The sequence below is a fragment of the Zalophus californianus genome, chromosome 16 (assembly GCF_009762305.2).
Source record: "Zalophus californianus isolate mZalCal1 chromosome 16, mZalCal1.pri.v2, whole genome shotgun sequence".
Classification (NCBI taxonomy): domain Eukaryota; kingdom Metazoa; phylum Chordata; class Mammalia; order Carnivora; family Otariidae; genus Zalophus; species Zalophus californianus.
Genome location: NC_045610.1, coordinates 51,763,853 through 51,778,667, shown reverse-complemented (window position 1 = coordinate 51,778,667; position 14,815 = coordinate 51,763,853). Strand labels below are relative to the sequence as shown.

Below are 14,815 nucleotides of genomic sequence, written 5' to 3'. Positions count from 1 at the left end.
TACACATGAAGCACTTGGCACAAGGCCTGGCATGGTGAACACCTCATAAATGTCAGTGTTTGCTGTTAATACAGTGCTTCAAAAAGATAGCATCTGCTTCCAAAGAGATGCTACTGGAAAGAGAAGGGCCTGAAAACCCTTTCTTCTTTCTGCTTTGTTCCGATGCACATCATTTCCCTTAAAAGAGGGTCAGTCCTGACATATTTAAATTTTTATTCCGCTAAAAACAAGTTCAACATCATGGATATGATACGGTTGGTCACACTCATCTGCTTAAAAATAAAAGAGCAACAAATAAGACATTTTGATGATGTTGTGCCCTGGAAGTCTTGAAACTTTGCTTTGTCTCTTGACCACCTTCCTCTTTCAAGAAAGATTCTCAGGAGAGCCTTGAAAAAAAACAGACTCAAACAGAATCGGGTGTGAGCTGCCCACTTGCCGGTGGGGTGAGGATGTTGTTTATGTTTTAGATCCTGTTTTCTTCCTGGTTGAAATGCCCTGGCTACCAGGTGCTTCTTCCGCTGTTCCTGGCTCCTTCTTGGGGCTCAGCCTGCTGGAGGCAGCTTCCTGCACCCCCCGGGTGATTCTGGCTGCTAAAGACGGGCGAGGGCCAGTCAAAGGTTATCTTCCACTTGGGCTGTGGTTTCGAAGGGTCATCAAAATCTGGTACAGTCATTTAGATGAGGGGCCACAGGCCACAGAGGGGAGGCAGAGTCGTCACTGAAGGAAAGTTCAGAAGGAAAACAAAAACAAAAACACCAAGGTGGTAGGGGGTGGACAGGGGAGATGCTAAAGGGACCCCAAAGTCACACACACCAAGGGGGCACCAAGGAAAGTACAACAGCTTACCCGCCCCACCCCCAGGAAAGGCAATGAATGCACAACACTCTATAAATGACTTCTAGATTTCTTTGCATATATCTGATGGTCACGTTGCTCCCAAGAACAGCTTTGATTTCGCTCTACAGTGTGAATAGCTTTTTTAATCCTCCTTCAAAGAAAGAAGGTATTATACCCTCCCTGGGATCACTAGTCTCCAAAACCGAGACACAAGGGACCATTTTTACTCCAAAAGGCAATACACGAGCTGATCAGAGAGCAAGGATGCTTAATTTGGTACCTGAACTTCCTGTTTCTGCTCTGCCAAGCCTTCGAAACAAAGGCAAGATGCCCCTGTGCCCAAGTCTGCCTCCCAGACTGGGGAGGAGAGCAGGGAAAGAGAGGCTCACAGAGGTGCAAGTGTGACCATCCGAAATCCTACTAATGCAGGCCAACAATTCAAGGCCTGCCGGCAGAAGCAGCAGGCCTGTAGAAGCTACTTACTCAAGGAAATGAGTTACGAAGGTGGTATCCTCTGAGTGATCAAGTTATTGATGGTAAAAGCAAAGACTTGACTTGGGAAGAGGGAAAATATGACCCGCTACACTTCCTCGAAGTTTGTCTCAGCCATTTCCCTTCACTACTCATGGCTTCCTTCCAGACAAAGACGGGCTCAAGCGACAGTGCTGTGATTCCAAAACAGGCCCGGTCCACCCTCCCACTCACTGATCTCAAAGGCAATTCGCAAATGGTAACCATAACAGCAAGATCCAGCGGTGCGGTCAGTAATTTTTCCACTTGTTGACAAATTAGGAACAAAAATGGGGCAGAAGAGGGGTGGTGTGGATGAAGGGATGTGATTTCTTAGAACAACTGTTGGGATTCCTTTTTATAGATTTCAGGACAATAGAGATTTCAGAATACACAGAACTGCTTTTACTTGGAATCAGTTTTTCTAGATTTGGGTAAAAACCTTTCCTAAGCCCCTAGGGTAATCACTTTCCAGTACCGGGATAAAATTATGCAGTTTCTAGACCACAAGGGAATTCAGAACTCTTCCCCCTGAGTTAGAACTAGAAGTGTCTAGGAAAAGCCATGTTTCCTATGAGGAGATTTTAGAGTCTCAGAAATGAGTGAGAAAAGTTACATTTCAAAAAATAAGGAAGCCTCCCTACTCTTAAAATATTAACCAAAAAAAGAAAGAAATCATCATTGTTTTCACTCAAGCTGGCTAGAGCATTTGAAGGATACTGAAGTGTTAGTCTTCCCCAAGTCTATTACAGTGTCTAATGCTCCACATTTAGGGATTTGTCTATTTGAGTTAGGACCTGAGTTGAACAAATGTTTATTGAGTGCCTAATATTTCTAAGCCCTACACAGTGGTCATACAGACCCAGTGCCTGACCACTAGTATTTCAAGTTGTTCCATAATAAATCATTGTTCAAAAAAGTCCTGAAACATTTTTAGCATCAAAACAATGATAGTAATAAATTATAAACCACAAAATAAAACAGCAACAGATTATAAACCACAAAATAAAACAGTAACAGATTATAAACCACAAAATAAAATAAAAAATCCATAAGTCTAGATGATAGATAGATAGAGAAGGGAAAGTTTTTCTATCAACAGAATTCACACTGATACATACAGAGGAATAAAGAAATTTCAAAATTCACTTTTGGTAACTACCATAGTAATAATTGTTACAGAGATGAATATTCAGTGGATGCTAAAACTACTGTGTGAAAGTTTGATAAGAGAAAAAAGGGATATTTACATAGACTCAAAGTACCCTCCTACAAGATACTTCTTGAATGTAAAGGGAAGCAGCAATTCTGCAGCAGAGAAAATCTAACAGATACCACCTTAACCAAAAGAATCAAAATTAACATCGCCAATAATGGGAAAAATAAACACCAAGTGTCTCCTGTCACTGAGAAAGACACAACATCACATCTGGAGTTTCGTGGCAAAAATGTATAACATGAACCTGCTCATAACGAAACTTCACACAAACCTAAATTGAGCAGTGGTCTACCAAACAAATGGCTTTATATTATATATCAAAAATTTCAAGGTCATGAACAATTAAAAAAAAGATGAAAGAAATGTTTTATAGTGAAGGAGAATAAAGACACATAACAGCTACATATAACACATGAGCATGGGTAGGACACCAAACTAGAAAAAAATAGTCTTTTTTCTTTTGCAATAAAAGATATTGTGGGCAAATGAGAAAATGTAATAAGATCCATCAGCCACATTAGGGGTCAAAAATGTTTGCCCTAGAAGGTCAGATAGTAAATACCTTCAACTCTGCACACCATATGATCTCTGACACGACTATTCAATTCTACCATATTAGGAAGAAATCAGCCATAGACAAATGAGTGTGGCTATGTCCCAATACAACTTTACTTACAAACATAGATAGCAGGCCACATTCACCAACTGTTGAACCACATAATACCATTAGATCACTGTTAATTTCCTAATTATCAAAATTTTGAAAATTATTCTGTAGTTCTCTAAGAGAATGTTTTTAGGCAAGATACACTGAATTATTTCAGGGTAAAAGCTATCACACTTGCTTGCAACTTAGTTCCAAAAAGATAAGAAGGGAAAGAAAGAGAAGAGTGGTAAATGGGGTAAAATATGAATATCTGGGGAACCTGATGAAGGATACGTGGGAACTCTTTGTACTATTTTAGCAAATTTTCTCTTACTTTGAAATGCTGTCCAAATAAACAATGAAAAGGCAAAAGGAAACCAATATCTATGAGACAGGGTAATGGCTTGGCACATTGCCCACCATGGGCCTACTACCAAGCAACACAGAAGGTGCTCAGTTAATGTCTGTTAAATAAATTAATCAATCTGCTAATTAATTTTTTTAGGTATTCACTGGAAGAATGACACACAGGAAATTATGTTTTGAGAAATTGAAAAAAAGAAATGAAGTATGAGGGCCTCCTCCGTGGACAATGTCAGGCACAAGGTGGGGGGTAGAAGTGCAACAGTTAGGACAGGAACAAGCCAAAAATAGCAGCTGGCCCAGAGCATTGGGGATTTCCTCCAGGGAGGGCTGACTTCCACACACCAACCTGAACTCAACTGGTGCTCACTTTCTTACCGGACATAATTTTAAATGATGCCCCTCTGGCACGATATGCATAAGTATTCATAAATAGGTTCCTCCTGCCCTGTCTTGTGAGCAAAACGCATAACACATAACTTGGGAAGGAAATTGCTTCGACATTTTGTCCTTCTCAACTCCCCCATGGTGGGGGTTGTCTGGGCATTTCAAAATCCACAGGAATATTTTGCATAACACAAAGAGCCGTCAAACATTGCAACCAAAGCTTTTCCGGATACAGGTCTAAATGACTGGGATAAGAGTCATAAAATGGTGGAAATAAAATCTTTCCATCTAGGAGAGTTTCCAAGAAGGTATTTGGAACCATGATAAAAATTTGGATAACCATTCCGATATTAAACAAATTTGGAAAATATCTAATAGATTCACTTACGGTATGATGATGAAGGAACGAGGAAAGCCCAAAATATGGGTGGCTGGACTCAGCACAGGTTAATTTCTTGCTCAGAAGGCCAACGCAGTATTTTCTCCAGGCAATCTGTTCCTATGCTCCTTCCATCTTGTGATGCCACCATCTTGGCTCCCAGGGCCTCTACAGCATGGGAGGAGAGAACTGAATGATCACAGAGGAACTTCTTTGGCTAGGCATGAAAGTAGCAGAGATCACTTCTGCTCACATCCCATTTGTTAAAACTGGCCAATGGTTCCAACTTAAAGATTCGTGGGGCTGGGAAGTGAAGACAGGACAGTACTGATATTCTGTGAGCACAAATCAAAGTCACCTCTGCCACCCATTCTCTCGTGGCTCTTGTTTAGTAATAAACAACACAACATGTCAAGTTCACGCCATGATACATCACTAAACCACACACTGAGACTTGACTTCCCTGTTCTTACCCTAAAGCAAACCCTACAAACGTCACATGCAGTTTGGTATTAAAGTGACAGCCTTTGGGAAGGCACATGTGGAACTTCTTTGTGACCAAACCAGTTGCAGAGTTGATTCGGTCATTCTTGTTGGTGTGACAGGTGGTGGAGAGGCGTGGGGGAGTTGGGCGGCTTCATATTTCTCTTGTAACTGAGCTTGGAAAACTACTCGGCGGCAAGTAAACAGAACACCACTGTCACCGTCATAATCGTGCAAAAGGAAAACATCCCAGGGAGAAAGAAATTAATAAATTTCTGACATTCCAAGGTGTGAAAGGAAGCAATCTGACGTCTGAAAGCCGGAAAAAAACAATTTCTTGGCCCATCCTGCTCACACACACTGAGGTCACCTCGAGAGTTATCAGGACTCAAAAATAAATGAAATTAGAAGTCTATTTTAAGTGATATTTTGTGCCCAAAAACCACAAAGAAGCATGTAAAGACCTGGACATTCTCTCTCTCCCCTGTGTGAAAATCCTCAGTAAGACTCCATTACACCAAGGTGGTTGTTCATCCAGGTGAACACTAGAATTATAGGATAATTCCCATACAAACAAACATATTGCCCACCATATATCATGGAAACCATAAGAGGGAAAGCCTGAGAATGTTTACTCCAAGCTGCAAAAATGATGAAAAGTCATTACTCAAAAAAAATTAGGTGAACTGAAAAGAAAGTCCTTACTAGGACGAATGTCACAAAGAAGCAACAGAAGTAAAACGAGCTTTGTCTTGAAGTTCAAATGCTCCTGTGGCATAAAAATTACATCTCCGGGGAAGATCACAGTTTTAAGATGTTAAACTTTTATAAATAAAAGTCCTTCTCACCTTATGACTTAAAGAGGCAAAAAAAAAAATTTTCCCTGTATAAGCAGAGAACACATTCCCTAAAATGCCACCATTGCACTTTTTTTTTAAACTTCATCTTCATGGGCATGTTCTCTCTCTCTCTCTCTCTCTCTCTCTTTCTCTCTGTCTCCCTCCTTCCCTCCCTTCCTCACACACACACACCCTCACTGGAATAATATCTGATGTCACTGGTGAGTTATTAATCGGAATATGTTTTTAATATAAATTTAGTGTGGCAAATGGGAAAGGTGGTAATATGGATCAACCAAAAGGGAAAGATAACTGAGAAAAAAGAAAAAAGAAGAAAACAGGAAATGGCAGAAAGATTTGTATCCTGCTTCTGTCATTTGTTAGTGCCGAGATCAGAGATAAACTACATTACCTCACCAAAGACCGTCGTCGATCTTCTACAACATGGGAATGAGAGTCTGGACGCTAAGATATGTGGAAGGACTAAGTTACAGAAAATCTGTAAAAGGACAGTGCTGGCCACAGATTTTCTCACTTCCCTTCCATAAAGGAAAAATCATCAATATCACTGTGAAAACCTGCCAACCACCCACATGTGTGTTAAACAACCGACTGAAAAGGAGTAATTGACTAGAATAATCAGAATTAAGTGAAGAGTCACTGACAAAGAGGAAAGAAAGAGGAGAAAACCAAGATGACAATAAGATGGCATTGGCACTTAGCAGGACAAACTGATCTGTATCTGGCCAATAGGATCCTAGAATATTGCTACACACTCATCCTTTCCCCTTCAGGTCATAAAGTAGAAACCAGCTGAAAGGTATTTGCTTCCCATGTGGGGTTTTGTTTTTTGAAGATCAATTTATTTATTTGAGAGAGAAAGAGAGAGAGAGAGAGCATGAGCAGGAGGGGCAGAGGGAGAGGAAGAGAGAATCTCAAGCAGACGCCATGCTGAGCATGGACCCCCATGCAGGTCTTGATCTCACCACCCTGAGATCATGACCTGAGCCAAGACCAAGAGTTGGATGCTTAACCCACTGAGCCACCCAGGTGCACCAATTTGCCATGTGGTTTTAAATGATCCTTAGAAAATATTGCAAATGCAGTCAGTCACCCAATGGACTCATGACGTCGGCAAGTTGTTGAACTCTTCTGAGTCTTGCATTCCTCATAGATAGAGGTGTAATGATTATTGTGAAAATGAGAGGTAATATAGAGACCTTAGTGCAGTAACCAGCAGAATTTCCTTAGATTCCACTGATTTCCTTACTTCATACATCCAATCCATGAGCAAGTCTGTGGCCGGTACCTTCAACACATCCCAAAGCCATCCATTTCTTCCTGTCTTCACTTTGGCCAGTGTAGTCTTGCTTTACAATCTGATATTCACATAGTACAGTAGTCAGGGCTCTCCAGAAAAACAGAAACAATAGGATGTGTGTGTGTGAACGTATATAAATGGAAATAGAAATTTATTTTAAGGAACTGGCTCATATGATGGGGAGGCTGCCAAGTCCAAAGTCTGCGGGGTCCAGCAAGCTAAAGACCCATGGAAAAGGTGACGTTGTAGCTCCAGCTCACAAACAGTCTGAAGACACAGTTTCCTCTTCCCAGAAATACATTGTCTTTTTTCCCCTCTTAAGGCCTTTGGTTGATTAAATCAGGCCCACCCACATAATGGGAGGTAGTCTATTGGCACTCAAATAACATCTATTGGGCGCCTGGGTGGCTCAGTTGGTTGAGCGACTGCCTTAGGCTCAGGTCATGATCCTGGAGTTCCGGGATCGAGTCCCACATCGGGTTCCCTGCTCAATGGGGAGTCTGCTTCTCCCTCTGACCCTAATCCCTCTCATGTGCTTTCTCGCTCTCTCAAATAAATAAATAAAACATTAAAAAAATAACATCTATTATTTTTATTAATAATTAATTTACATCCTTTATTATGATGATGACTTGTATCCAGTCTTCGACAACCACATCCATACTACCTCTGGATTACACTTTAGTGATAGATACTGAATGTATCCTTAATCCTACTGTCGTGATGAGTTTGTGAAATCTAAATTCTACTATATGAGGAGAAGATAGATTATTAAGGAATTAAGAACAAGTGTTATCTTGCAAAGCTTAATATTTCACATATTAGCTTACCTAATTGTGGATATAAAGAATAGAGCCCTAAAATATAGTATGCCACATACACAGCATGAGTTAGAAATGACTCAATAACCCTGTGTAATTCAGGCTGAAAGAACCATGTCGATTGTAGATATTCCGGTAAGTAAAGGTAGGCTCCGATTTCTTGGATTACCTCGTTATTTGACTTCATTCCTTCCATCATTTGTGCATGCAGACACCTAAGAGCGCTTCAAAATCTATATTTGGCAGAGAAAATGAACCTCTTTGGAAATTCACTTTCTATGTAAAGATATAAAAGTTCTAGCTTCACTGTTCACTGGGGAAATGAAAACATGAAGATAGTAGACACTGGGTGGTGAAATAAAGTAAAGCCCTGAATTGACTGACTTTTCATATTTTATTCTATCTCTATCATATTCAATTAAAGCTCTGAACATGCTAATCAATATGACTTTGTTGCAGAGATGGTCTTTTTTTTTTTTAAGGAATGATGGAGTCTCATTTTCATTCACACAAAGGTCACCCTAGAAGTGAGAACCTGGTAGAAAATTCTCAGAGACGCTTCTACTGCTGGGAGTTCCCATGGACTTCTTCCTGAGACCCTCCTCAGCATCTCAGCCTCCTGCTTTCTCTCCATTTAGCCTGAAACCTTCACATAAGCAGACACATCTGATCATTTTCGTTTTTAACCCGTGAGGATGGTTTCTTTTTGCCACCAAATTATTCTTTCCAAAATTTATAATTTGATGAAGACACAGGAACAAAATTACCTATTTCTTTTTCAGAAAAAGATCTTAAAGCAGAAAACAGATTGGCCATTCCTTGGTACCCACATGACATCATGAGAGACACTTCCCTGCAGAGCATTTATTACTTGGAAGCAGGTGGGGGAAAGAGAGCTTCTCATTCTCTTCCTTAGAGAAGTGAAACCACCTCAGTACCCAGTCCATTTTGGTGAGCCCACTGCTGAGCCCCAAACCCCTGAGCCCACTTTATCTCTTTGCTCAGCACTGTGAAATAGGTATTATTATTCCCATTTACAAACTTCGGCAAGTGATTTAACCTTCTCTGAGTCTCAGCCATAGAAGACAGACAGGAGGATTAAAATTGTTCTGTCTAGCTCCAAAACCTGCTTAGGAAGAAGTTCTACATTCAGTGGAAAAAAAAAAAAAAAGCCATCCAGTGGAAAACACACACACACAAAAAAAACAGAAATCACAAACAAAAAGACTGGTTGGTGCAGCTACTTGAAAAAAAAAAAAACATTTTTCATGTATGTAGCAACAAAAAAGAAATCAGAACACTGGAAGACAAATGACAAACTAGGAAGATATTTGTATATCTAAGAGAAAAATATTAATGGAAAAACGATACTTATGAATCAAGTGGTAAAACCTCACAACCTCATGGAAGAAAAGTGGAAAAAGACAAAAATTAAACCATTAAAGACAAAATATAAATAGCTAATACATACATATAAAGTTATTCAAGCTACCCAATAGCAAAGATGGTTAGCGTGACAAAGATTAAAACAAATGAAACCCTCTATTGGCCAGAGGTTGAGGACATGGAAATTCGCATAAACCACTGGAGAAATTTTCAGTGGGTCCAGTTTTCTGCAGGATGGTGCATCAATGTACAGCAAAACTTTACATGTGGATGTTTTTTGAGTCAGTAATTTCACATTTAGAATTTAAAGTATTTTTTTATTTTTTTATTTTTTTATTGTTATGTTAATCACCATACATTACATCATTAGTATTTGATGTAGTGTTCCATGATTCATTGTTTGTGCATAAAACCCAGTGTTCCATGCAGAACGTGCCCTCTTTAATACCCATCACCAGGCTAACCCATCCCCCCACCCCCCTCCCCTCTAGAACCCTCAGTTTGTTTTTCAGAGTCTATCATCTCTCATGGTTCATCTCCCTATGGTGAGTGCTGTGAATTGTGCAAGACTGTCGAATCACAGATCTGTACCTCTGAAACAAATAATGCAATATATGTTAAGAAAAAAAAAGGGGGGGGCGCCTGGGTGGCTCAGTTGGTTAAGCGACTGCCTTCGGCTCAGGTCATGATCCTGGAGTCCCGGGATCGAGTCCCGCATCGGGCTCCCTGCTCAGCGGGGAGACTGCTTCTCCCTCTGACCCTCCCCCCACTCATGTGCTCTCTCTCTCTCTCATTCTCGCTCTCTCAAATAAATAAATAAAATCTTAAAAAAAAGAAAATAAAAGAAGAAGAAGATAGCAGGAGGGGAAGAATAAAGGGGAGTAAATTGGTGGGGGAGATGAACCATTAAAGTATTTTTTTTTTTTTTGCACAGCAAAAGAAATAGTCAACAAAACCAAAAGATAACTGACAGAATGGGAGAAGACATTTGCAAATGATGTATCAGATAAAGGGCTAGTATCCAAAATCTATAAAGAACTTATCAAACTCCACACCCAAAGAACAAATGATCCAATCAAGAAATGGGCAGAAGACATGAACAGACATTTTTCCAAAGAAGACATCCAAATGGCCAACAGACACATGAAAAACTGCTCAACATCGCTCAGCATCAGGGAAATCCAAACCAAAACCTCAATGAGACACCACGTCACACCAGTCAAAATGGCTAAAATTAACAAGTCAGGAAACGACAGATGTTGGCAGGGATGCGGAGAAAGGGGAACCCTCCTACACTATTGGTGGGAATGCAAGCTGGTGCAACCCCTCTGGAAAACAGTATGGAGGTTCCTCAAAAAGTTGAAAATAGAGCTGCCCTATGATCCAGCAATTGCACTACTGGGTATTTACCCCAAAGATACAAATGTAGGGATCCAAAGGGGTATGTGCACCCCGATGTTTATAGCAGCAATGTCCACAATAGCCAAACAATGGAAAGAGCCAAGATGTCCATCGACAGATGAATGGCTAAAGAAGATGTGGTATATATAGACAATGGAATATTATGCAACCATCAAAAGGAATGAGATCTTGCCATTTGCAATGACGTGGATGGACCTGGAGGGTATTATGCTGAGCAAAATAAGTCAGTCAGAGAAAGACATGTATCATATGACCTCACTGATATGAAGAATTCTTAATCTTAGGAAACAAACTGAAGGTTGCTGGAGTGGTGGGGGGTGGGAGGGAGGGGGTGGCTGGGTGATAGACATTGGAGGGGTATGTGCTATGGTGAGCGCTGTGAATTGTGCAAGACTGTTGAATCACAGACCTGTACCTCTGAAACAAATAATACATTATATGTTAAAAAAAAAAAAAGAAGATAGTAGGAAGGGAGAAATGAAGGGGGGCAAATCGGAGGGGGAAACAAACCATGGGAGACTATGGACTGAGAAACAAACTGAGGGTTCTAGAGGGGAAGGGGGTGGAGGGATGGGTTAGCCTGGTGATGGGTATTAAAGAGGGCACATACTGACCGGAGCACTGGGTATTATACGCAAACAATGAATCGTGGAACACTACATCAAAAACTAAAAAAAATTTTTTTAAAGCATTTAAAATATTAATGTTTATTTATTTATTTGAGAGAGAGAGAGCACACAAGTGAGGGGAGGGGCAGAGAAAGAATCTCAAGCAGCCTCCCTGCTGAGCAGGGGAGCCCGACATAGAGATCAGTCTCACAACCCATGAGATCATGACCTGAGCCGAAACCAAGAGTCCCACGCTTAACCAACTAAGCCACCCAGGAGCCCCTCACATTTAGAATTTAATCTGAAGAATAAAGATAGAAAAATTCACTAAAAGTATAAAAAAATTAGTTGCAGTGATATATTGATGAGTCCCCCAAAAGTTCATCAAGAAACACCCGATTAATTACAAGAGCCCTCAAATGGATACCAGCATTGAAAAGAATGCACGGGACTCACCCAGGTTTCACTTTCATCTTTATATTTTCTATTCTCTTTGAATTGTCTATACATATATATTCACTTCAAACTCAGGGACAACAAACTATAATTTTCAAGCCCTTTAATACACCTAGTGCTTCACAATTTACAAAGCACTTTCCAAGATTTTATTCCCCAGTAAAAACGAGGTCTCCCAGCCAATGAAAGTACCATTTCACGTGGTTTCATGCCAAAAGCAATCGGTTCTCTTTGCCTGCGAATTTCTTTTAATTATTTCAAAAAAAGGAAGTAGACAGCCTACTCAGGTTCACCCAGATGTTTGAGTTCAGCAACCATGATCCAAAGGAGAGGGAAAATGGGCTTTTCTTTTATTTCATTCCTCTTGAGCATCTTCGAGACCCTTTGAATAGACAGCTGCCTCTTGCAGGCGAATTCCCCGCTTTTGCACCACAAGGAGATGCATTGTGCCCCCTGAAGAGCTGTCCTGTTTACAGGACCCAGGGAGTTGAACTCGTCCGTGTCTTCCCCAGGCTCCACTGGGCAGGCCTTTCATGTGAGCAGGAAGGAAATGACTGACAACTTTCTCGTCTTTATGGAAGGCGGACTTTATTTCCAGCTCTCAGGTCAAAAGGTGGCGGAAAGAAAACAAAACCACTAAGAGATAAAGGCTAAAAATAATGCCCTGTAGGGTGAATCAACACAGTTTGGGACCCTGAAGACAGCAACAAGGCAAGGATGTGCGTAGGGCTAAATCTGCGTCATCCTTAACAGGTGGTCGTGACCAGAAGCAAAATGCCTGGACAGGAGAGGAAGCGGCTCTGCCAACAGGTGTGCTGGGGGGAAGGCGTGGGGCGGGAAGAGGAAAAAGCCATTTAAACAAGCCTGGGTTTGGAGCCTAGACACTTTCCCAGCAGTCCACCTCTGGGAGAGCCCAAGGGTTAGGCATGAACTGGGAAGGAGCTAAATTTGATCTGGGGTTTTGTGGTTGGTATGATGCACTTTGAGTTTAAAATAGAAATCGATGTGTTTATGCAGTTGGGCTTTCTTTCTCTTTGCTTTTAATTGTCACTTTAGGAGAAATAAATCTATGATTCACAGACTAATGCCAAAAAAAAAAGGGAGTTCTCGTTTGGTGATTTCCTATTTTATAGGAAGCAATGGGAGACTAGGTTTAAAAATCACACTAAAGACATCCGCAATGGACTTTTGATGATGATGATGATGAGTATAAAGATGATTTATTTTATTTATAAGCACTTACGCTTCTAGCAACATTCCAGTTTGGACATACAACCATCTGAGAGATAGATATGTTGGTTATTATCAACCATATTTTACAGTTTAGCAAAATAAGATTGGATAAGTTAAAGGATTATTTGTGTCTTTGTAGACTGAGCTATAATAATCACACATGCGTGCATGCATGCACGCACGCACGCGCGCACGCACACACACACACACACACACACACAGGCCAGTCAGAATCATTATTTCTCTAGCTGTACTTTTGGGGAGACCTCCAAATGAGAAAGTTGGTATTAGATCTAAGGAGCATAAGGCCAAAAGTCATACTCAACACGGGAAGTACGAGAAAGAATCTAGCCCACCTGGATTTAGTAACAGCTAGATCCCATAGGGATCTGAGCAGCACCACCTTACCAGGACTTCCCAACTTCTGCTACATATCTCCACCAGGATGTCCTACTGGCACTAGACATCATGCCTACATGTGTGAGATGGGACTGGTCAGCTTTCTTTATCCCCTTTACCCCTTTCTCGTCCTTCCTTCCCTTTCTCTGTTAACATCTCCTTTTTCCCCAGACTCAGGGAAACAAATCAGGTTCCGATTTCTCTACCTCCCTTGCCTTCTACATTCAACCCAACCCTCTTGCTTCATCCACTGAAATGACTCTCATACGTGACTTTCTTATATCCTGATTTAGAATATCATTCCTCCTGCCCCAACAAATGCAATAATTTCTAACCTCTTCCCACTATCTCCAGGTCTGTTCCAGTTCCCATCTGTCTCACGTACTATTCTAGCCAATCTTTCCTTAGATGTGACTATAACACCACCCCTCTCAACATCCTTCACTTGCCATAAAATAAAATCTAAACTTATAGGCCATGACAAATAACACTGAAAGCCCATTTTCCTCTAAATATACACTCTTAGTGCCTATCACACAAATTCCTACATCTCCCTGCTTTGTCTATAGAAAAGAGCATTCTTAATACCCAGTCGGATGTTTACTACTGAATGGAACCCCCCCACTTCTCTGAGCCATTAGACATCCCATTCTTCCCTTCTGTCCCCCACTACACTTGGCACCTCCCTTGCACCCATGTATCACATTGGTCTTTTTTTTTTTTTTTTTTTTTTAGAGCAAGAGATTGAAAGAAGGAGTGGGAGGAGGGGCAGAAGGAGAAGCAGACTTCCTGTGGAGCAGGAAGCCCAATGCAGGGCTCAATCCCAGGACCCAGGGACCGTGACCTGAGCCGAAGGCAGACGCTTAACCGAGGGAGCCACCCAGGCACCCCATGACTTCCCAGTTATTAAAGCAGGCATAACACCTCACCACTCATAATTTTCCAGGTGATGATGATGATGAAAGCGACAGCTATCAGTGACTAAGCATTTATTCTATGCTAAGGACAGTGAACACATTTTCTGGCTCACAATCACCCTGTGAGATTTATTTGTCATAGTCACATTTCATAGAGGGGAAACTGAGGGCAAAGTGCCTCTTCAAAGCTGCACAGATGGGAAGCAAAGAAGAGAGAATTGGAACTATCATACTCCAGAGCGTGGTCCTGATGAGCTATAACCATAGCAGACACTACCGGTGGGTTTTCACAGCTCCCCGGCACAGTACAACCAGTTTCCCTAAAGACGTAATAAATGTTCACCAAGACATGTATGTCCTCTTGCCCAGCCTCCCCTTGAGAACAGCTAAATTATGCCACGACAGGTATAAACCAGGGTTTGGGATCGCTGTGAGCTGAAACAAATCAGAATCTAGAGCACAAACCTAGAATTGGGATCACCAAAGAGGCCACAGCTAGGGCAGACTGACGAGTTGGCAGGAATGGAATCTAATAGGCATTGGAGCTGGAAAGCTGACTTGGGACAGACAGGAACAGACACATGAA

General features: G+C 41.2%; 1 long non-coding RNA gene across 1 annotated transcript in view; it reads right to left on the bottom strand.

The window, feature by feature from the left end:
• The window catches only part of LOC113939023, a 73,701-nt gene extending 68,769 nt beyond the window's left edge, over positions 1-4,932 (bottom strand). Inside the window, exons 1-2 of the long non-coding RNA XR_003525093.1 lie at positions 4,818-4,932; positions 4,354-4,512 (exon numbers count right to left, since the gene is read on the bottom strand). This is a non-coding gene — a long non-coding RNA (uncharacterized LOC113939023). The remainder of the gene's footprint in view (positions 1-4,353; positions 4,513-4,817) is intronic.
• Positions 4,933-14,815: the final 9,883 nt, after the last annotated feature.